The sequence below is a fragment of the Falco peregrinus genome, chromosome 2, assembly GCF_023634155.1.
Source record: "Falco peregrinus isolate bFalPer1 chromosome 2, bFalPer1.pri, whole genome shotgun sequence".
Taxonomy (NCBI): domain Eukaryota; kingdom Metazoa; phylum Chordata; class Aves; order Falconiformes; family Falconidae; genus Falco; species Falco peregrinus.
In genome coordinates, this window is record NC_073722.1 from 19,257,623 (window position 1) to 19,279,510 (window position 21,888).

The 21,888-nt window shown below is 38.2% G+C and overlaps 1 long non-coding RNA gene across 4 annotated transcripts in view; it reads right to left on the bottom strand.

Annotated features, from left to right (window-relative positions):
• Positions 1–18,527, bottom strand: part of LOC114013771 (uncharacterized) — a 102,753-nt gene extending 84,226 nt beyond the window's left edge. For 3 of the 4 annotated variants that reach the window (XR_008745602.1, XR_008745599.1, XR_008745600.1), the window contains exons 1-5: positions 18,092–18,527; positions 16,283–16,599; positions 13,735–13,802; positions 13,273–13,401; positions 8,906–12,662 (exon numbers count right to left, since the gene is read on the bottom strand). This is a non-coding gene — a long non-coding RNA (uncharacterized LOC114013771). The remainder of the gene's footprint in view (positions 1–8,905; positions 12,663–13,272; positions 13,402–13,734; positions 13,803–16,282; positions 16,600–18,091) is intronic. The other variant, XR_008745601.1, reaches the window with a different exon arrangement.
• Positions 18,528–21,888: the final 3,361 nt, after the last annotated feature.

Sequence of the window (21,888 nt, forward strand, 5' to 3'; positions counted from 1 at the left end):
TGCAATGCCCAAGTCAGCCGTAAAGATGCTCTGTCAGCCCGTATATTTCAATTACTCCTAAGGACAGAAATAACTGCAAGCTACTAACAACAGATTATTGCACTTCTTGCTATTTTATGTATCTGTGTATCCCACAGATACATATGTTAATTAAACCTTACTACTTTCTTTCTGTCCATGAATATTTCAGCACAACTCACCGTAAACAAATACTTTCGAGGTTAGATCAGCCATGCTGAAGTATCTTACATCATCGTAGACACAACACTATGCTTCATAAAAGGGACATATTTAATAACAAAACCCACATATTTGTGTTTAACCTTCTACAATAAATATTAAAATTTAAACTATTTCCAGTTATTTACTCAGCTATTTGTTTCCTGCAATGCATGATGCTTTGCTCTTTAGATTGGGGCTATAGACTATAGTTTCGTTTTTTGTTGGGTTGGGGGTTTTTTTGGCTAATTGTAAGAAATGCCAATACAGGAAGGAGGAACTTTGAACATGCATAGACCTATTTTGCAGAAGTACTTGTTTTGAAAGATCTGATCCATACAACAGTAAAATATATTTTTCTAAATAACTGTCCTTTAATAGCTCACCTACTGAACACAATAAAAGGCGAGGTGTAAATTAATATACATTGAGGAAATGCACAGAGCAAACTGAAATTTAAATTTGCACAGGTGACTGGAAAAAAATTTAGAAGATAGGGTCCAAAGTTAAAAAAAATAGTAAGTAATTAGAAATCTCCTATTGTAGCCGGTATTTGTGGAGATGACATTGATTGTTTTGTTCTGCTCCCAAGGATTATGGCGTAGCTCTCTGGTGTTTCCCAGAACCCATTCTGCTCCTTCCAACAGGGCATGCTAAAGTGTTGCCCCTTACTTTCAGCCCATAAGAAAAAGCAGCACAGCTGGGCTATTCAACATACAAGGGTAATACACTTGCTAGTAAACTTGTATAATGCCATATGTGCATTAGGCTCTCATCTCCCTGAGCAGATGCAGGTCAGTTTGCCATATATAACTCCTTGACAACTACTGTCTGTACATGTCTGTTAAAGAACGTGCCTGGCAGCAAAATAAATCAGCGTTCAATTTTAAGTATTTTTTACACTGTTGAAAATGTTTTTACTAGTTAGTGACCATACAATCTTTCCAAGTACTGAGGATATGCCTTCACATATGTACACCAAAATCACTTGTACAGATAGTAGTTTGGTCAGTGGAAATACCAGTAGTATTTCAGTGTCACCCCCTAATCCTCTGGTTCGGTTATGTACTGCCTATACTGAAGGCAGTTGTTTCAGGATTGCCTTTGCCACAGTAGGGTACATGACACTGACCGTTCCTACACAGAGGAGGAATAGACAATGCTCGGTCCTAAGCAGCTGGGCAAAATGTCAGTGCTGGCTTCGTGCATCTTTGTTATGGAAAACTGTACAAATACAGACTGCCCCTCCAGAAGATGTGATAGCGTGGCTATACGGCAGGGATTCAGCAAGAGCTGGCTTTATGCCCTGCAGACTGGGAGTTACCAAAATGCTGGCATGTGTCTATGCAGACCTGTCTATTGAAGTTACTGATGCCAGCACAGTTCACACAGCAAATGACAGGTATTTCCCATAAACACGGGCGTGTTAAAAGAGGAAATGTTATCATTTTAGCATAACGCCTTTGCTTTGCAGGGTTCTCGGGGAACAGGAATGGGGTAATTCTGCAGGCACAAACAGATCTTCATTTAAACACTATCCAGAGTGAAGAATAAAGATACTATTCCAGGATGACAGAGGATAGGAGCATGTATCAACTTGGTGTGGTGTGTCACACCTACACCAGAAATGGCCTATGAGAATCTGAAGTGAGAAGCTCAACCTGTGTTAGCTAGGTTAGGCAGCTAGAATGACATATTGAAAGTGTAAGGCTTGTTAGGGTAGTCCCCACACTTAGGGACTACTGGACACTAAGAAGATGGCTTTGAAATTGCCCTTGCAGTTTCCTGCTTGAGAAGGCAAATGAGACGAAGGACCGTGTCAGGAATGGTATCAAAGGGCAGTAGCAGGGCCCTCATGGCACCAAATGTGCTATTAAGCACAGTTGCAGTAGCTTCTAGTTAACAGAGCTTCACACTGGATAGTTCAAAGTTTCTCTTAAAGCCATTTCAGTCCTCTCCTAACCTGATTACCACCCATTATCCCATCTCATTAAAGGCTACAATTCATGCCCTAAATATAATCTGATAAATCTTAAGTGTAATTGGGACCTACATTCTCATTGCAATTATACAGCAATGGCAAAGCTGCCAAATGGAGACTGCTTGATATTTATGAATTCAGAGTTAGCAATTCTCTTTATATCCCAGTGATGGCAAGTAGAACATGTATTATGTTTGCTACAACTGTTTGTTAGGGGGGTGGGAAAAAATAAGAGAGAGTAAGCTCCTGCTGGTCAACAAGTGACAGGTATTTTATAAAAAGTAGTCACAGTAATGGCACAAATACAAACCAGAAGTGTCGAAGGACGTACCTCAACAACAGCACTCCATTTTGAAACTTCCAAGTGGCTTTAGGTGTAAGAACAAGGTCTGGTGGTGTGGGCACTGTCAAATTGTCAGTACAGCCTACAGCTTGAAACATGGACTCTTTTTGAATTAACAATTCTTCTTTCCAAGAGAGGTGTGGGTGGACATTCCATCACTTGGAAAGTGAGAACAGTTGGTTGCATGGAGTACAGCATCTGATCTATTTTTAAACTGTTAAAAATATTCCTTTTCTATGGCCATTGCACAATTTCCAAGCAAGCCTTTTCCTCAAAGGATCTATGTGATCAGAACAAGGACAGCACAAGCCCTTCTAGAAATTCTGCACTTGGCTATGCATTTAGGAATAATGGGAATAAATTAAATGTTGAAATGTCATTTTGAAAGGGAAAATACAAATTTATTATGACACCTTTAAAGACAGAATCAATTTTGGTGCACTGTTTGGAGGGGAGCTGATTCTCTTCCCTAGTAGTCTTATACAGGTTCTATTTTGTTGACTTCAGTCTATATTTTAACAAATCACTGATCCTTCACAGATGTAATAAGAGATTAATATGAGAAATCTTGTAAGACTTATTTAAATAGATTTGTTCTACTTGTAAATAAAGGATTGAAAACTAATTACGGTATGTATACAGATCCTTAGTTCTAAAAGAATCTAACTTCAGTCCAGGCAGATGTCTTTCACTCAATAATTTAAGAACTACTAGACAGATAAAAGACTTCTTCTTTTATGAAGTAGGTATCAGTGGAAGATTCTACTATTAAAACTAGTTAGTTTTGGGTTTTTTTACACCAAAACATTGAAACAGGTCAATGATTTTTCCAGCAGTTGCTGTTCTCAAATAAAAGTGATGTCATTCTAAGGGATTTGTTCTAATTCAGCCACCAGTCAGTAAGTAATTTTTTTTTTCCCCCTGGATTTGTTTTTTAATGCTCCATTCCATTCTTTGCTCACAATCTGTAAGAAAAAATACTGAAATGTCCATATTCCAGTTTCTGCCTGTATTGTTTCTTCTAAATCCATAATAACTCTCAAATTTAAAACTTGATACTGCAGTTTCTCCCACACTTTTTTTTTTATAATAGCAGCAGTAGTCAAGACTTCAGCTGATTGTCAGTGTAAGACCCTGCCGGCAGTACCAGGACCATAGCTGGCTGCACTTGGACACTCCAGTGAGATAGGCTTGCCCAAAAGATGTTAAACTTAGACTAACAGCAACAACAGAGAAATTTAGGAAATAACTAGTTTCTGCTATAAACAATAGAAAGAAGCATGTCAAGTTAACAACTAATCAATAAATTATTGAGTCAGCCAAGTGAGTGACAAGATTACATTCAAACGAATCTGAAGGACAATTCAGGTTTAACTCTTCAGAAACTGAACACAAATAATATAAGACCTAGAAAAAGCAAACTAGAAAACTAGTAAATACTGCCTTAGTTATGGGTATTAGATCTGCTTCTTTGTAGATGGTTTAAGTCTCAAAATCAGGTTCAGATTCAGACCTTGAAATCTCACTGATTTCAATGTATAATGCAAATGAACAGACTGATTTCTGCAATAGGGCAAACAGTAGCCTCCTGCAGCACCATCTTATACTGACTTTACACTTCTCCTATTTGTCTGCAAGTGACAGTAATCTAGTAAATGGCCCCTGCTAAGGTCATAAGAAGAGAAATAATAATAATAAGGTCAAAATAAAATAATAATAAAAATAATAATAATAAGGTCAAAAAAAGAGAAAAGTGTGTTCTCTTCCAGGATCCATCATGATCATGGAGCAATATGATTAAGACCAAAGTAATTGTGAGCATTTATCTTACTGACATTGCTTTTCTTATTTCCATTCTGAAATTGAGACAACAACAAAAAAAAATGGACAAGTCAGAAAACCTTAGGTTTTGATAATAATACATTCATGTAAGACCTAACTCTTCGGATTTTTTTTTTTTTAAACTGGTATCTAATTGTACTCTCTGTAAATAAAATCCCAAAAATCCTTAAAGTCTCTGTGGGTTTGGAAGAGACAGTCAAGTTCCTTCCAGTGTTCCCTGTAGTACTTTTTGAAACAGGCTTTGTAGGCTCCACCTGCTGTTCCAACAGCATGCAGTGACTGCATAGATGACATTCGAACTCCAGCCAGGACCGGAATTACTCATGCGTTGAATTTAGACACTGCTGTACATTCTCAGCAGTAGACTAAAGAGGTATTAAACTAAGCTGGAACTTCATTCTGCCAAACCAACTCATGAGCTAGTGAAGCAGTCAGTTACCGTACACTGACCTTCCAATGAGGCTGGTAGAAATCTTGGATATTCAAGTCTCAGTTTGCAGCAGTTTGCAGGGACAACTACTTTCAAATCCTTTGCTTGCTCAGGTAAGCCTTCTACTTCATATATTTCACTGAAAGTTTGTGAAACATCTTAAATGAAGATGAGTTTACATAATACATACACAAAATTTCCTTCCCTTCAGTCAGAACATTTCTCTTCTACCACGTGTGCCCCACAGAGCACAGATTATTTTAGGTGCTTCCTTGTACACACCTCTGGGTTCTTTAATATAGGCACCTAAAACCATTATGACAATAAAAATGATTACTGTCTGATGATATCGCATAAATTACTTCAGGAAATCAGAAGCACACAAAAGTTTATTATTAAGAAATAAAGTCCAATAGAATGTGTATCTCGTTCTTACCATGGGTTTGGCATGTGTATTGTAATGGCTGATCAGAGTATATTCTCCTCCCTCTGACACCTTTATTATTTATAAATAAATAAGATTATCATCTCCTGAAATAGATTTTCTTATAAAGTATTCTTTGAAGAAAGGTAGAGTTACTATTATTACAAATCTCAAATGCTACAAAGATCACCCCAAAACACCATTAGTGTGTTGCATCATATTATTTGGACTTTGGCAATGTCATTACAGATAGATCATAGAAATTAAATTATGTTAAGAATTTTAAACAGGTTTTCATAAACCTGTCAAGTTTAAATTCTCCCTTACTGTGATTATACTATTCTAACTGCACAGAACAGCTCATGATTTTTTTAATTTTTTTCCACTTTCAGGAATTATAGTCCACTCAATTTACTTCACAGCCTTAGTCAACAGTTTAGCTTTGTAACAGTATCATCAAATCACATCAGGAAGAGTAAAAATTTGAATGCACAACATGGTGCACTACTTCAGAAGAAAACCATGTTCCCTCTAATTCTTCAGGTAAGCAGCAGTTACTGTCAAAAAAGATAAATTTTGGCAGCAGGAAGTCTCAGTGCTTTTGCATGGTTTACATTTCCAAGGGAGATAAGAGGACAAAAATAAAACAAAAAATGTTTGCAAACAAGCATATTTTCAAATAAAACTATCTTTGCTAATTTTATTCTTTATATTCCCTTTTATTCCCTCCTGCCATTCTATGGCTCATCAATAGACCTTCATAATTGCCAGCTGCCTTGCAAATGATTTATAGATGCTGTGATAAGGATCATGCAGACATTCAGAGCTAGCTTAATTCTCTGCATAGTACCTTTACCATAACATCATATCTGCAGTTATACAATTTTAAAAAATTAGTTTAAAGTTTTTGCTTATGTAAGTCCTTTTTAACTGATTTAAATCAAAGAAATGCACACCACCACCACCATCCATATACATATATATATATTATTTTTTTTCCATAGCTGCAGGTACAGTAATCAATTGACAGGGGGGTTTCCTCTCTTTTCTGTCAAAAGATTTTCTCTCCATCTAGCTTGGAATACATATTCATTTGGCAACACAGTCATGATAGGATATCATAGGTACAGACTGGATATGAAAGGGAACTCAGCTGTTTCCAGAAATCAGCTCTCCAGGACTGTTTACTAAGAGCTCTTCCACAGTAGTCTATAGAGTTCTGATTTATCTCCCAAGAACTGTGATTTATCCTCGAACTAAATTAACACTCCACCTAGTAGTGGAATTCCAGTGATAGTTTGCCTGTATGTACAAAGAGCTCCCAGTTCATATACTTAAATCCAAGGGGTCTTCATGTTCAAAACCTCCAATAACTTGTCATTGGGCTGACATTCATGGAAATGAGTCAAGGCATCAAGACATCCTATCCGTGGTTGTCTCTCCTATTCTTGTAAGTATTTAAGTATTAGGATAAAGAGCAATGGACCCCTCCTTACCCTCCTCTTGGCCAATGAAGTTTTAATTATAAAATGCAAAAAAAAAGAAATATATTTAATTGCCTGACGTGCACATGTAAAGTAGGTATGTGATAAACATAAGAAGATGGGTGCATTAGTCATTTACCCAGGATGACGGGAGGGGTTTCCACCAAGCCTGGTGGTTAGCCTGGCCTTATGTTCTACAAAACAGTGTTAACATGGCATGATAAAACAGGCTGAAATCTCAAGAGCAAAGAATATTTTCAGGTTTTTGTATGAGATATGGCTATTCCCTGTCAGAATTTGTTTTACAGTAATCCAACAAATGAATTTCAGAAACAAAATTCAGATATTAACCTACCGGTGTAAAAACAAATACATAAGAGCTTCTGTAATCTCAATCTAATCCAAAATCATACCAAACAGATGAAGCCTTTTTGAAATTCCATTTCCCTTCAGTTATTCTGGAGATGGAAGAATATAGGGCCAAATGTTGCAGGACCCTTGTGGGCCAGTTTTGCAAATTCACTTCCTAAAGATGAAGGAAGTATTTCCGGGTACACTGGTTTGAGAATCTGTGCCCACAGTTTAGATAGTTTACTGAGAATATGTAACCATACACACAAGTAATGTCAATCATAAAACTCATCATAAACTTTTCGATAAGCCTGAAGAAAGCTATTTAACTGGCAAGCTAGTATAATTCCTGAACACTACATTAATAGATAAGGGTTAAAAAAAAACCAAAAACCCAAGAACAATTTTATGGATTTTCTAATGCTAGATCCCCTTCTCTTCAAAAGCTTTTTTTTTTTTTTTTTTTTTTAAGAGGGATTTTTCAAGGATACAGCAAGACCAACTAATGGAACTGTTTTTACAGTAGAGGTAGCTGATGGCAAGTTAGCTGTGTTAGAATTGTAACTGTCCCCCAGTAAAACCCTACTCCCTGGGCAGTGCAAGAGGTAACGGAACCCATCTCCTAGCCCTGAGATCACAGTACGAAAAACATGTAAGAAAAAAACTTTGTGTTTAAACCCCGTAAGTATTTACATATCTTTTACAGTGTGGATTTGAAGTTTACTGAGGAACTTCAGGCAAAGAGATTTGATTTTGGGAGCCTCAGTGACTTGTCTACATGAAAGCATTAGTCTGAGCCCCCAGACTAAAACCCAATCTTATACCCTACTTCTGAAAGTGCACAATAGCAGAAATTCTAGGAAAACAATATTACAAACTGGAGATGCACTTCTGCATTTGCCTCCTTCCCCCCAAGATATGGCACTCACAGTTTAGGTACTTTTTGAGCCATCCTCCCTGCTGACACACCTATTTATTCACTCTTTTATAATTTTGACGCATATAAACTGGGAAATTACTGAACAGAAGACTTTCATTTCTGTATTGTGTAAAAAAGTGCTTCTTTCCCTTCTAAACCTTCTGCTCTTTGTTATCTCTAAGCTTCTGTGCTACAAGCATATAAATAAATAATTCCTTATTGATTTTCTTCACATGGTACAAAATTACATAAACCTGTATCATGCTCCTTCTGCACTTAACCCCTCTGAAGGCTGTGTCTTATTCAGTCCAGCTTACCTGATGTGGAAGTTTTTTTTCACTATTTCTGACCATCCTTCTTAAAATTTTCTGTGCCTCACATAGTTCTACTGTGTCTTTTTTTGAGAAAGGATGCCCAAAAATTCATTCAGCACTCAAGCTATGAAAGCATTATGAATTCACAGCATGATACTGCTATCTTCTGTTTTGCATTCTATTCTTTCCAGGTAATTCCCGTGTGCTTTTTAGACTGCTGCTGCACATCAAGTTGATGTCCTCAGAGAGCAACCCACAGCGACTCCCAAGATGTTCCACCCAACCTCCTGGTCATTTGCCATCTTTAAATTTCAACCATGTTGTGGCTTAACTCTAGCTGGCAACTAAGTACCATGCAGCCACTTGCTCACTCCCCACCACCCCCAGCGGGATGGGGAGGAGAATTGGGAAAAAGGTAAAACTCGAGGGCTGAGATAAGAACAATTCAGTAATTAAAATAAAGTAAAATATTATGATGATGATAATAATAATAATGATAATAATAACAACAACAACAATGAAAAGGAGACATAATAGGAAAGAATAAATTCTAAAAGAAAGGGGAAAAAAACAATTGATGCACAACGCAATTGCTCACCATCCACTGACTGATGCCCAGACAGTCCCCAAGAAGTGGTCAGCAGGCCCTGGCCAACTCCGCTCAGTTTATATACTCAGCATGATGTTCCGTGGTATGGAATACCCCTTTGGCTAGTTCAGGTCAGCTGTCCTGGCTGTGCCCCCTCCCAATTTCTTGTGCCCCTTCAGCCCTCTTGCTGGCAGGGCCTGAGAAACTGGAGTCCTTGACTTAGTATCAACATTACCCAGCAACAGCTAAAAACATCAGTGTGCTATCAACATTATTCTCATACTAAATCCAAAACACAGCACTGCACAAGCTACTGAAAAAAACTCAGAACTATCCTAGCCAAAACCAGGACAAACTGAAATTTCTCATTCACTCTATTGAGCTTTTTGAGACTGTTTTGCAACTGTTTGTACCCTAGGCAATGTGCTGTTATCCAGAAATTATGTAACCTTACCTGAAATTATGTAATTTATGCTACCAAGATTATTGCATGATACAGATCCCATCTCAGATCCTTGTGGCATTTCACTGGTAAAATCCCTCCATTGTGAAAACCCACAATTCAATCCTTGCCTTTGTTTCACATAGCCAGAGAGAAATCCAACCTTGTGATTTTATTTCTTGCACTTTATATTTGAGTAGGTATTTCATATTTTGAATTTGTTTAATAATAGTGCATATGAGATACAACATTAGCTCCTGACAATGCAAACTAACACATAAACTTGTCAAGATTAAGTCGTGGGGCCCTTTGCACCAGAGAAGAAAGTTTATGATACAGTATGAAAAAATGTTGATTGAATATGCAGAACTGTGAGCACCATCTGGTTGCCTTGTTTGTCTGACCTCATAGGTTTCCCACATGACAGCTGCTAATTGCATTATGATAGTTTCATGATAGTTCACTTCAAATGAAATGTGTGCCTTACGTGAAAAAATAGTGACTGAAATTTGAAGTTTGGGGTTTCAGTGGCTGTATTTATGTCTTCAGATGGATTAGCATTTGATTTGAAATAAAGTATGGCTTACTGTAACAGGCTTTAGTCTGCTGTCTTTGTTATGGAAAACTCTATCAAGTGGTAAATGTAAGACAGCATTTGATTTGAGGTAACAGCTACCATTGTACAACACACTGTGAGCTGCCTCAGAAACACTATGTGGAGGAGGCCTGTTTAAAAAAGTAATGCCTTAAGCTTACTTAAGGAATTCTTCAGAAGCATTAAAAGAACAAAATGAGATTTTGTATTTATTTTCAGATCGTTTATGAAGTTTGAAGCCAATTCAGCTCCCACAGTAAAGTAAGAGGGGTTAACTTTGCAAAAGGTTTGGACTGAAAGCACTGTAAAAAATTATGATAGAGATGAATCAGTCCCTGAGACTTAGGGGAAAAAAAAAAAAACAAGCTCACAAAAAAAAGAAAACAAAAAGAACCACAGGAAAATCTGTTTTTCCTTAAAGGACTACATGTGAATTGTGTCCTCTTAGCCATAGAACCTGAGGCCAAAAAGCAGAAGCCTGACCTCTGAAGCCTCAAGGGATTAAGAAAGAGATGTTTACTTGATTATTCAGTAAAAAGCAAACAATTATATTATACTAATCTTTAAATAACACCTTACTATAAGTTGTGTAAAGGCCAAAATTACTCGATTATTCTTATGCTCTGCAGTTACAAAGGCCTCAAAGGACAGAAAGGACAGTTCAGACCAAGGAACCCCAAAGTGCAGGCTGAAAAGTCTTTGCTTACAATTCACAAAAAAGCTTTTTAATTGTGAGTGTAGGTTGCTTTGAATTACCAATAAGAAATGCCAGCTGCATGAATTCTAGTCAAGCATGAACTAAGAAATTATTCTGATCCTCCCTTTCACAATGTTGTATAGTGAAGATATAACATGTCACACCATGTTGCATCTCTGTTTGGCCCCAGGGCACTGTACTGGGCTCGGGAGAGCCAGATTCAATGGCTGGCTTAGACACAGCCTTACTGTGGAAGCTTAGTTAAATCTTTTAGTCAATTTTCTGGGAATTAAGCACCTAGGTGCTTTTCAAGATCTGTTGCTCTCTGCAAAATAAGAAATAGAGAAATTCATATTCTCATAGAACCTGCAAAGTTAAGAATCTGTCAACATTTACAAGGTACTAGAAGACACTGACCAAAAAAACCAAACATACAAAACCCTCAAAGCCAAAAACCAAACTGACAGAAACAAATGTTTTGTCAGAAAGATAATTTCTAACATTAAAGATACAGTTAATTGTCTTTCTAACATAGAAAGGTAACTTCTACCTGGGGATAATTGTCAGATCCATGGTGTACACCACCAAGCCTAAATTTCCAGCTCTCTTGTTTGCCATCTGAATGTCATTTAGAAATCATTTCACTGGACTCTGTCTCAGCTTTCCCACCTGAAAAAATATTATCAATCTCTTTTTTTAAAGCATTTTAAGATCTATTAAAGAAACAGTGTAGTAACAGATTTGGTTGCTGTTCTCACTGAACCCAAACCTAAAGAGGACACATAGCTGCTTGGGAGGAACAGCCAGTATTTTTCCAATGAGATGCTAGTAAACACAACGTGTAGGGGTTTTTTTATACTACTGAATGGATAAATCCACAGCACACATGCATTAGCATCAGTCCTCAGATTCCACAATAAAAATAGGCGCCTATACAGACCTCAGGAGAATTTTTGATTTTTGCCTCTTCTGATACAGTGGATTTCATAGAATGTCTTCCCAAAGTACAGGTTGATATGGGACACCCATTTCAGACTTGATAGTACGTAGTTGCCAGACTGAAAAATCTATATAAAAAATAACTTATCCTTCTAAATGGAGATGTATTCTAGCTTGCCTTATTTCTAATTTATGTTCTCCAACTCCCAACAAATATATCAGAGCTGAAATCCTGGCCCCAGGGAAGCCAATGTCACATCATCTGTTGATATTAATAGACCATCATGAGCCACTGTAAACAACCTAAATATGCCAGCCAATCTCACTCACCTGTTTCAGAATTCACAGGGACATATTCCAGTTTATATCTACTGAAAGTTCAGACTTACAATTGACTTAAATTTTTCTCTTTCTGTGCTAATGTTCTTTGTAGTGTCCCCAGAAATGTTCTTTTTTTATTTTGGATAGCTATTACCTGTTCAAAGACACTTTTTTATTGACATTCTGTGGATAGCTTAATTAAAATGTTGTGCAGTTTCACACATGCCAGAAACACTACAGTTTAAAGTAGATTTAGAGACTTGGTTTTCATTCACATCAGTATAAGTTAATCAAGTGAGATGCAACCCCCATTCATTCAGTCTATCAACACAAAGAGGAGACTCATGTAATTTGTGAATTATTTTCTTACTCCTCCCCATTTCTGGCATAATGCTGCACTCTGTTCACCTGAATAACACCATTTTCCAATGTCTCCTGGCTTTGTTCTATCTGCTCTTTCAAAAGTTGAAGTTAACTTCTTACAAATCTAAATATTACCACATAATGTTGTCTGTAAAGAGTATAAGATACCTTTTCTATGAAAGAAACACAGGTGAAATAAAAAATTCCATTTGGGTGCCTCTTGGGGATCCCAAACTAGCATATTAGGAAGTTGACCTACTGATCCGTGAAAAGAGTATCATCTCTTTCTTTCCTGTTCATGGAGATACACATCACACACCATGGAAACAGGTCTCTCTCACTGCTATGCCAAGTGATTAAGAGAGTTGCAAAGACTATGTGTAAGTTGTGGATCCTGCAGCTTTCCCATCTACAACAAGAAGCATGTGAAAAAACAAAAGGGTGAGTGGGTAACGGTATATAGAAAAGAAATACAAGGAAGAAACACAGCAATTGAAACAGAGAGAAAAATTGGTGGACAGACCTGAGTAACAATGATATAAAAAATGGATTTTAATTAATGATGGGGAATTTTTATCTCTGACTTTGGGAAAACAGTACAATCTTGCCTCTTGCTTCTCCTTCATCTAAACATAGAACAAATTCGTGTAGTCTCAAAATATCTGACACTTAAACGTAGACCAGAAGCACTCATACAACTCTTCTGTTAAATTACATGTAATAAGAAAAATTACCAAAATTTCAGATGCATTAAAAAAACCTGATCATGGACCAGCTGCAAAATAAGCATGGGTTGTATGTCTAAAAGTATCAGTGAAGGGCATTTACTGAGAAATTTTCAGGATCACAACCTTCTCTTAGAAACTGCCAGTTTCCCAGGACCAGAACTTTTCACAGGAAAATTCTAACATTCATTAACCTTTCGTTAAGTCTCTTGGTTCCAGTATGGAATTTCTGCTTGACTCTCAGAGACAGAATGGCACACAGAGCAGCTGTTATTTAAAGGAAAGGTTACTTACTTCTCCATAACAGCTTTGGCCGGAGTAGCTCACAGGCACACTCCTTCCTAGTCTCACCTGATATGAAATCAAAAAGTTTCAATGCAGAAAACAACTCATCCTCTAGCAGGAATAGATACAGTTGTATGCCTAGAGATTAAAGACAGAAAACAGCCTGTCAGGAAGTAGAACACAAACCACATCTTAATCATTAATTACGTGTAAAAGTAGGCCTAGAGTTAGCAATTCATGTGAAACTACTTTGATGCAATATGTCTCCCCAGAGCAACAGCAAGATCCAAATGTGAGCGCAAAAGCCATACAGCCAAGTGACAGTAACCTGCTTCCAGTTACAAAGTTGGCTTGTGGAACATCACCTACCCTGAGTGAGCCTCCCCTGCATTTATTTGGTTGTTGGACTCCCAAATGCTTTAGAAGGCAATAACAGAAAAATTGACTACTTTTTTAAAAAAATCTACTTACCAGAGAATTCTGACATGACAAAAAGGTAGTGAGTCTGGCCATGGGTAATGTTTCTATTTCAGATTTGCCTGGAAAACATATAAGAAATTGTAGTTAAATAATTTATTTATATCCTTGTTTCATGTTACAGGTAGTAAAAGAGCTGGTAAGATCTCTGCAGTTATTACTAATACAATCTAAAGCCCAGCAAACTTTTCCCAGTTAGGGCTCTATTGTTATATAAAATACTTGTGCAATGTTAAGATTCAGACCCATTAAACCAGATCATACAAGTCAAGGCAAGAGAAGACTATATTAAAATACTGTTATAAAATGAGACCTTCTTGTTCAAAGCAAGTACGATATTTCTGAAGTTTAAACTGTATGGTATTATTGTAGATTATATTTCACTCCAGTTAAGAAAACTGAAATGAAAAGTACTTAGCATAGCAAATAGTGAATGAGAACAGTTACATAATTTCACTGCTCATTTCTTTCCTGAAGTGTGTTGTGATTTGTTTGTACATATCCATATACAATTATACATAACAGAGATTCAGATACAGCAAAACACCCCCCCTTTAGAGGAGACAGGACACAGGTGTACATATTTATACAGGTGTGTATCTGTACCTAAAAGTCTTACAATTCTATGCATGGTGTGCATTTTCTGACCCAAGTAGGGAAAAAGGCAGATCAGTTTACATGGTAATTAGTGAAAGCAAAGACACACAATTTTTTATGAACATAATTGTTCATTCGGACATTATACTTCAAAAATATCTGCCTCCTTAAGTTGGTCTTTTTTTTAATTATTATTATTTTCTTTTCAGCATGGCTCACACTGTCTCTGCTTCTATCTTCTGGTACTTGTATTAATGGATTATAAAAAAGAAACATAATACTAGATGCACATGGAAAGACTAGGGCTGGCTTTCAGCCTCAGGAATATTAAAGTATTCCATACAAATTGTTCATCTCAGAAGTGTCACACAAGAAAGAAAAGCCATCAGAAAATCCACCTCAGAGTCCTGAATGAACGGACAGATGAACTGCAGAAAAGCTGTGCTATTTAGCTCAGGCATGACATCATGATAAGCTGTCAGATTCTAAAAAACAGTATTGGAAAAGGCCTCCAAAGCATCTGAGCCTACCCTCCTTCCAATGCTCAAATATGATGGTGATAATTACAGAAAAATCTGATGGACATTTGGTCACCTATTACAGTTCTTTGGCACAATTCATACTGCAATATTCAAAATAGTTGCATAAGAAGTCCACTGCATTTAAAAAAAAACAACTTTCAAACATCAACTCCATTTTAAAAGTGATACTCTAGAGCATCTTAAAGACAACATCTTGAAACAACATTTTTTAAAAAGACATAATCTCTAAATTTTATTAGAAAAGGGATCAGTCTGAATATTTTTTTTCATTTGATGGACAAGTCAGTAGAAGTCTGGAAAAGGCTATTAAAGAATGTGAACCCACTGTTCTTATAAATCAAAATTTGTACACTGAAATCCTATGCGTATATACCTTCTATATAGGTCCACTTGTTTCAGTTGCTTGTGTAATGAAGGTGAGAAGACAAGAACAGTACTTCCTAAAACATCAAATGGAGGGAGAGGTGGGGGCAAGAAGGGCTCTCCTAAAGTTGCAGCACAAATTATTCACACCCATGCAGTAAGTGGTGGGATATTGAGCAACACTCCTGGTACTCGCTCATAGACCGGGAGAATTGGCAGCGGCCTGACCGCTCCCCATGCTGGGAGCTGAGTCCTCACCTTTTGGGACTGTGGAGCTGAATGTCCTAGCATGCCACCCCTACAACCTCTTGTACTGGTTATCCCTCCATAGGCTTCCTGTTAGCAGCAGTGATACCTTCCTATGCACATTCTTAAACAGCAGGCAGTGAATGCAAGGAGGCTAGGCAGGAGTGATTGGAGCACTCCCAAATTTGTCACAACAGAAGTGCCTCCTGAGGCAGTGAGTGAATATAACAGCAATATGTCTTGAATCCAAATCCCCCACTGTATGTCAGAGCTTCACCTTTAGATTAAATTAAAATATTCTCCTATTAAGCAATTTGCATTTTAAAAACTTTTTTTTTGTAAAAATCTACTTTTTTTATCTTTTTACAGAGGTTTCCAAACAGAATGGTGAACACTGTTCATTACAGTTTGGACAACAAGTAATGGCCTATTTTTCAAATTAGTTATTTTTTGGAAGTAAAGTGGAACTCCTAACAATGTTTTAAGCTAAAGGTTCTAGGGCATTAAAAGGATCACATCTAAGCATGCTATCCAAGTTGTCCTCGGTGATTTCACCTCTGTGACACAGTCCAGAACACTGAGTCAAGAGAAGTCCAGCCTGGGACAAATCAGACTCACTTCCCCATTTTCCAGCCCTTCAAACTCCATTCCTTATGCACTCTTTCCTCACCAAGGGGGACAGGGCAGAGGGGAGGCAGGGGAAAGCATTACCAAGTTTTCCCTTTACATTTTCACAGAAAATCGGCCACTGCTTAGGTCAAAAGAGACTCTGATCTCTGCAGAAGGGTGAATACCATGTATGGGGCAAGGGATGTCATGTGCAGGCTCTTCACTCATACATCCGTGCCATCCCAGTGACTTCAGCCAAGGCCCTGCATTGCATTTGAAGCAAAAGGATTTTTCAAGTCATTCAGTAGTCACACAGCATGTGTTGGTGTTTGTGCTCATTACCAGGAGGAACACTTTCCCTTGTTAGTTTAGCTGCACAGCATGAAATAAGCCTTCCTTGCAGTTCTCTGCGGAGGTGCACCTTTTTCAGCTTACGTAAACCAGGACTTCTATTCTTTTCATGAATTTTTTCACGAGCCTTTCCATCTCTGAGGTGTGAGTACTGTAAGAGCAAGGTAGGTATTGATTGAAAATGAAAGGACGCTCAGTTATTTAAAAATGAAAGTCCTTGTACTTCCTTACAAAAAAAAAAAAAGTTTTAAAGCACTTCTTTTTGCAGTAATGGTAAAAAACCCTCAAAACTTGCTCGAAAACACCCTCTCTTTCCCCTCACTCTTATACACTTAAATGCACATGCAAGCATCTTTCCTCTTTTTCTCCTCCCATTGAAAAATAAAAAACATGGGAGAAGGTGAAAGAAAAAAAACACTGAACCAACTACTTTGTTTCCACATTCATAGAAGTCATCATTTTTAAAGAAATCTGCTTTCAAGTTTTCACCCTAAGAAACGCTACCAGTTCTAGTCGCTACCCAGAATTTATAATGTGTCACACATTTTTTTAAAGGGACATTTGGGTGTCCTCAGATGAAATCTTTACCTTGTCATTACACTTCTTAGGAAAGATTAAATTCCAGCAATTATTCCACAAGACTAACCAAAATAACCAACTTGTCTGGACATTTTTGGATACTTGAAGGTAAAGCAGTTTTATTCACATCTGATTTATGAACTTTGTGTGTGGCAACTACTACCTTCTCACAGGGTTCGTTAAGGTATATGTACTTCCAAGACCACCTTATTCACTACAGAAAATTGGTTGGGCAAATAATTTCCTTATATTCTGTCAAGTCTTCTTTTTGTTGCTATATTTTATGAAATATTAAAAAACTTAAATAACTTAAAGTTAAAACTTAAGCTTCAATACCTAAACTAGGTAATAATCTGAGAAGCTGTGGTGATTATGGCAGTGGCATTATGATACCAAATAAAGCACAAGTATTAATTAAATTCCTATTTTTGTCTCATAACCAAGATGATATAGAGTCCCCAATATGAAATATTTATAAAGATGCATCAAGCTATATATAAATATAAATATAAAACTATATACATTCATGAACATCTACACCGTTCTGTAAAATATTCTGGTCCATATTGTCAGTTTATTTGAAGTTATTAAAGTCCATCAGAGGGTACAGTTATTGCTCCTCTGTGTCTTTTTACTGTCTTTTTCTACCATGAATTAAATAGAAAAAAAAACCAACCAAGGTTTGTAACATTCAAGAACTAAGCAAAACCATCAGATAACATCATCTTTTATACAAAGGATTCTTTGAGTTTTTTCAACATTAAAAACAAACCACTACTTTTCCAGCAAAAAGATGGAATATTCATCCTGATAACAACTGTACTCTATGATACGGAGAGCAGCATATGGTAAGTATTGGTACAAGATATTCAGCCAGATGCACGCTGAAATTCACTAATAAAAGCTAAATTAACACGGCATCTGGTGAGAGCTTTGCCCAGCATGCCAGGCCTATGCCAGGCAGAATCTGGGATGGTACTGCAGCATCCAAGCTGATCTACCATTTACCCCGCCACCCATTGGCCCCAGTTTTCAAAAGAATAATAACATGAAAGTACACATACCATCAAGGGTCAGGGAGCAGCTTAAAAGCTGCAATCACAGGCAAGAAAAATGCTCAAGACTCAGATCTGCACCAGCAAAGCAGGTAAAACCAGGGTATAGAGTAGCTTGTTCATAAGTTTTTTTCCCCTCCTATAAATGGAAAGGATGTTGATAGTTAAACCTTGACTAAATATTTCAAAATTTCTATGACAAAAACATCAGCAAAATGTAAAAATATTGGAAGAAGTGTGATGAGAATTTTTTTTTATGAAAGACAGGATTTTTTTCTGACAGCCTCAGAAAAAAAATCAACAAATTCGAGGTAGTAGACATCATGCATATTGTCTCTCAACCTCCCACAGTGAAGATCGTGACTCTACCTTCTTGACAATCACTCCGTGGGTACCTGAGGGCTGCTGTTAAGCACCCTCAAAGCCATATCTTTCTGAGCTGAGAAGTCCCCATCCCTCAGCCTTTCTTCAGCACTTCTGGAGTGCAGACACTCCAGTCCTCAACTGTCTCAGTGGTATCTTCCTGAACTCACCCCCATTTTACATGCCTCTTTTATATTGGACAGCCCAAAACTGGATGCAGTATGCTAGATGTGTGCTTCTAATGAGCACCGTGCAAAAGGGGATAATCCTTTCCCTCCAGTTACTGGCCATGCTCCTGCTTATACAGCTCAGGAGGTGTGTTGCAGGCTCACATTGAGCTCACTGACCACGAGGACCCCAGCGCCTTTTGCACACAGCAGCTCTCCAGCATGGCAGTCCTCAAGATGCACCACTGCAAGGGCCCTTTCTTCCCAGACAGAGGACTTTTGCATCTGTCCTTGTTAAATTTCATGACATTAGTGTCGGTCTATTCTTCTAGGTTGTCAAGGTCCTTCTGGATGATAGCCCTGTCCACGATCATATCAACTGCTGGCCCCAGTGCAGTGCTACCTGCAGACTTCATGAGTGTGCCCTCCACCAACTCCTCCATTCACTGACAGGGATTTTCAGCACGGGTAATAGTACAGACCCATTCAGTACTACACTGCCAGGTAGAGCACAAGCCATTAACCACCACAATCTGAGTCCAGTCACCCTGTTTTTTATCCATCTGGTGTCCACCCATCCAGAACCATAATATCCTAACACACATAGAAACATCTTGCAGATACAGTATCAAAAGCCTAGGTAAAGTCAAGATAAATGGCATTCACTGCTCTCCCCTCATTCACGAAGCCAGTCATTTTTACCTAGAAGGCAACCAGGCTTATCAAGCATTACACATCCTCTGTTTTCCTGGCATCAACCTTACATTCCTATATAGGCAAGGTTTGTAACCCTCCACTGTAGCACCTTCCTACATCCCTTGTACTGCTGTTTAGTCACACAGGTCTCCTGATAAATCTAATGTTTGCCTGAGTATCAGGATGGAACCACTACTGAGCTTGAAGGAAGCTGCCTTTAGAGGTCTGCCACCTTTCCCTAACTCCTTTGTCCTTCAGAGATGCCTCCCACGGGATCCCACTTACCAGGTCCCTGAATTAGCTAAAGTCTGTTCTCCTGAAATCCCGGACTGGTACTGTGCTACTCTCCTTCCCCATGCCCCTCAGGATCTTTGACTCCACTATGTCATGGTCAATACAGCCAAGGCTACCACTGATTAACCTCCACAACAGGTTCTTCCCTGTTAGTGAATACAACATCAAGATATGCATCAACCCTGGCTGGTGCACAAGGCGCCAAAAGCAAACAGATGCTCCAGCAGCACCCTCAGTCCCCTGCATGTTTCCCTGCTCCATGAACCACTCTTTGAACTGCCAAATACCTGATCTGCAGGACACACTTGTGTAGTTTCAGGTCGTGGCAGTCATCAGGCCCAGGCAAAGGGGTCCTTCCTCTTGAGCCTGCCTGAACACCTCCCAGGCATGAGGCACTCAGCTCATGAACACCATCCTCTTCACCCCCACAGCAAGACCAGTTCATTGAAATACAGAAGGGGGCTGTACCACCATGTCAGTGACAAGAGCTATGAAGTCTGCAAGAGCATTCTTAGTAGGTGTCACAGCTGGCATCCCAGAGTCACTGGTTTAACTGCTCTGCACAGAGATTAGCTTCACATTATAAAACTGCATCCTTAGAAAATGAAAAGTAAAGGAACATGAGGGTATGAGCCGTTGTATCTCTTGTGTTTGAACACTGCCGATTACTTTTTGGGAGGGCTTGAAGAGAAACCCAGTGAATGATCAGTACCTATCTAGTCATCTGTCCAAGTTTATAACAACAGGTACAGCTTGCAGCTCTTCGCCTTTGGTAAATTCTGTTAAGTAACAAAAATAAATAATTTAAGACTGCTACCACAATCTTGAGTATTTTGTAGTCTGGGCTTCCCCTACTGCCCCACTCTTTTTTCATGCTGACTCTTGAAAACTGCTTCCTTAGGGAGGTACATTTATGGGCTGTGCTTTTTAGGAGATATCCAAGTTTTCTTACCACTAACTGGCTACTTACATTTCCCAAAATGTGCACATTCCTCTTCCAAACACTTCTTTGCTATTCTGAATGTTAATCCTCTGTGCTTTCTCCCAAAGAAAGTAATCACAAGCCCACCACCATATCTCACTAAAGCACAGTTTGCAGGCTGATTTTGCACAAAGCCACCATGGAGTTGTGTTCAGCACAGATTTTCCTGTAGCTTCCAGCTATGTGCATTCCTGTCCACAAAATAAACAACAGGTATATGGGGCTCAGAGCCTTCAAGGGTGACAAAGGACAGGATTTTTCCTTAGGGAAGGAACGAATACTCAGTGCTAGAAGGGGACTAACAGGAAAAAGATATTAAAAGTTTTGTGCTAGGAAATTATGTAGAGGTAAGGGAAAATGCTTGGAGAAGGGAAAGATTACATTTTGAATATCAATTGCTAACTTCTACTGCGTACATTATAATTTTAGTTAGCCAAAGAAATGAGAAGGCATATGAAGACACGAGAATACAAAAAAACAGTCTGAGCAGAAGTGGCAGGTTAAGTATTGAAGCCTAAGTTAGTACTGTAGAAGTTAAATTTTGCACAGCAACTTACCTGAAATTCAGCTACTTTGCAACAGTGGTAAACAGTAGATCAAACTCATGCTGATAAAAATGCTTTCTTAAATAATAGTGATATGATCTAGTTTACAATAAATTGGTTGGTTCAACAAATACTCCAGTATCTAGTGAGCTAAATAACAATAACGATGAAGTACCTCATCAAACTGTTTGTCTTACGAAGGCTGGGTTCCGCTGTGGATAAAAACACACAAAACTCTCCGTTGAGCAGGAACTGAAATGCAGAATGGTCTTTTTTGAATCAACCAAACAAATACTAAATCGAGAAAAATCTCCCAAAATCTGGAAGGAACTCTCTATTGAGAATATCCCCAAAGCAGCATCAAAATCCATTACTGACAGTGCTTGCTGGGAATAAAGCTCTCTTGGCTCTGCAAATTGCCTGAGGACAACTTCTTCTCCAGGAAGCACATGGGCTTCCATAATCTCGGTGGTTCTGCTGCTGGAGAGATGGGACTTTAAACAGGGACATTCCTGTCCAAAAAAGAAAAATCCTTTTTATTACATTCTGAAGCAAAAGATCTGGGTCATTCCTAAGAGACTCTTTTGTTTGGGGGAAGCAAGTTAACCATTTATGGCTTCTCTGCTAAGAAAAGGAAAAACTCATTTCCTGAAGACTCTTTCTGGACTTCATAAATACATTGAACTACTAAGCCTTATACTAGTCTTTTGTGCAAGCCAGAAATGAAATAAAAGATAATCATAGTCTGAACAAAAGTTG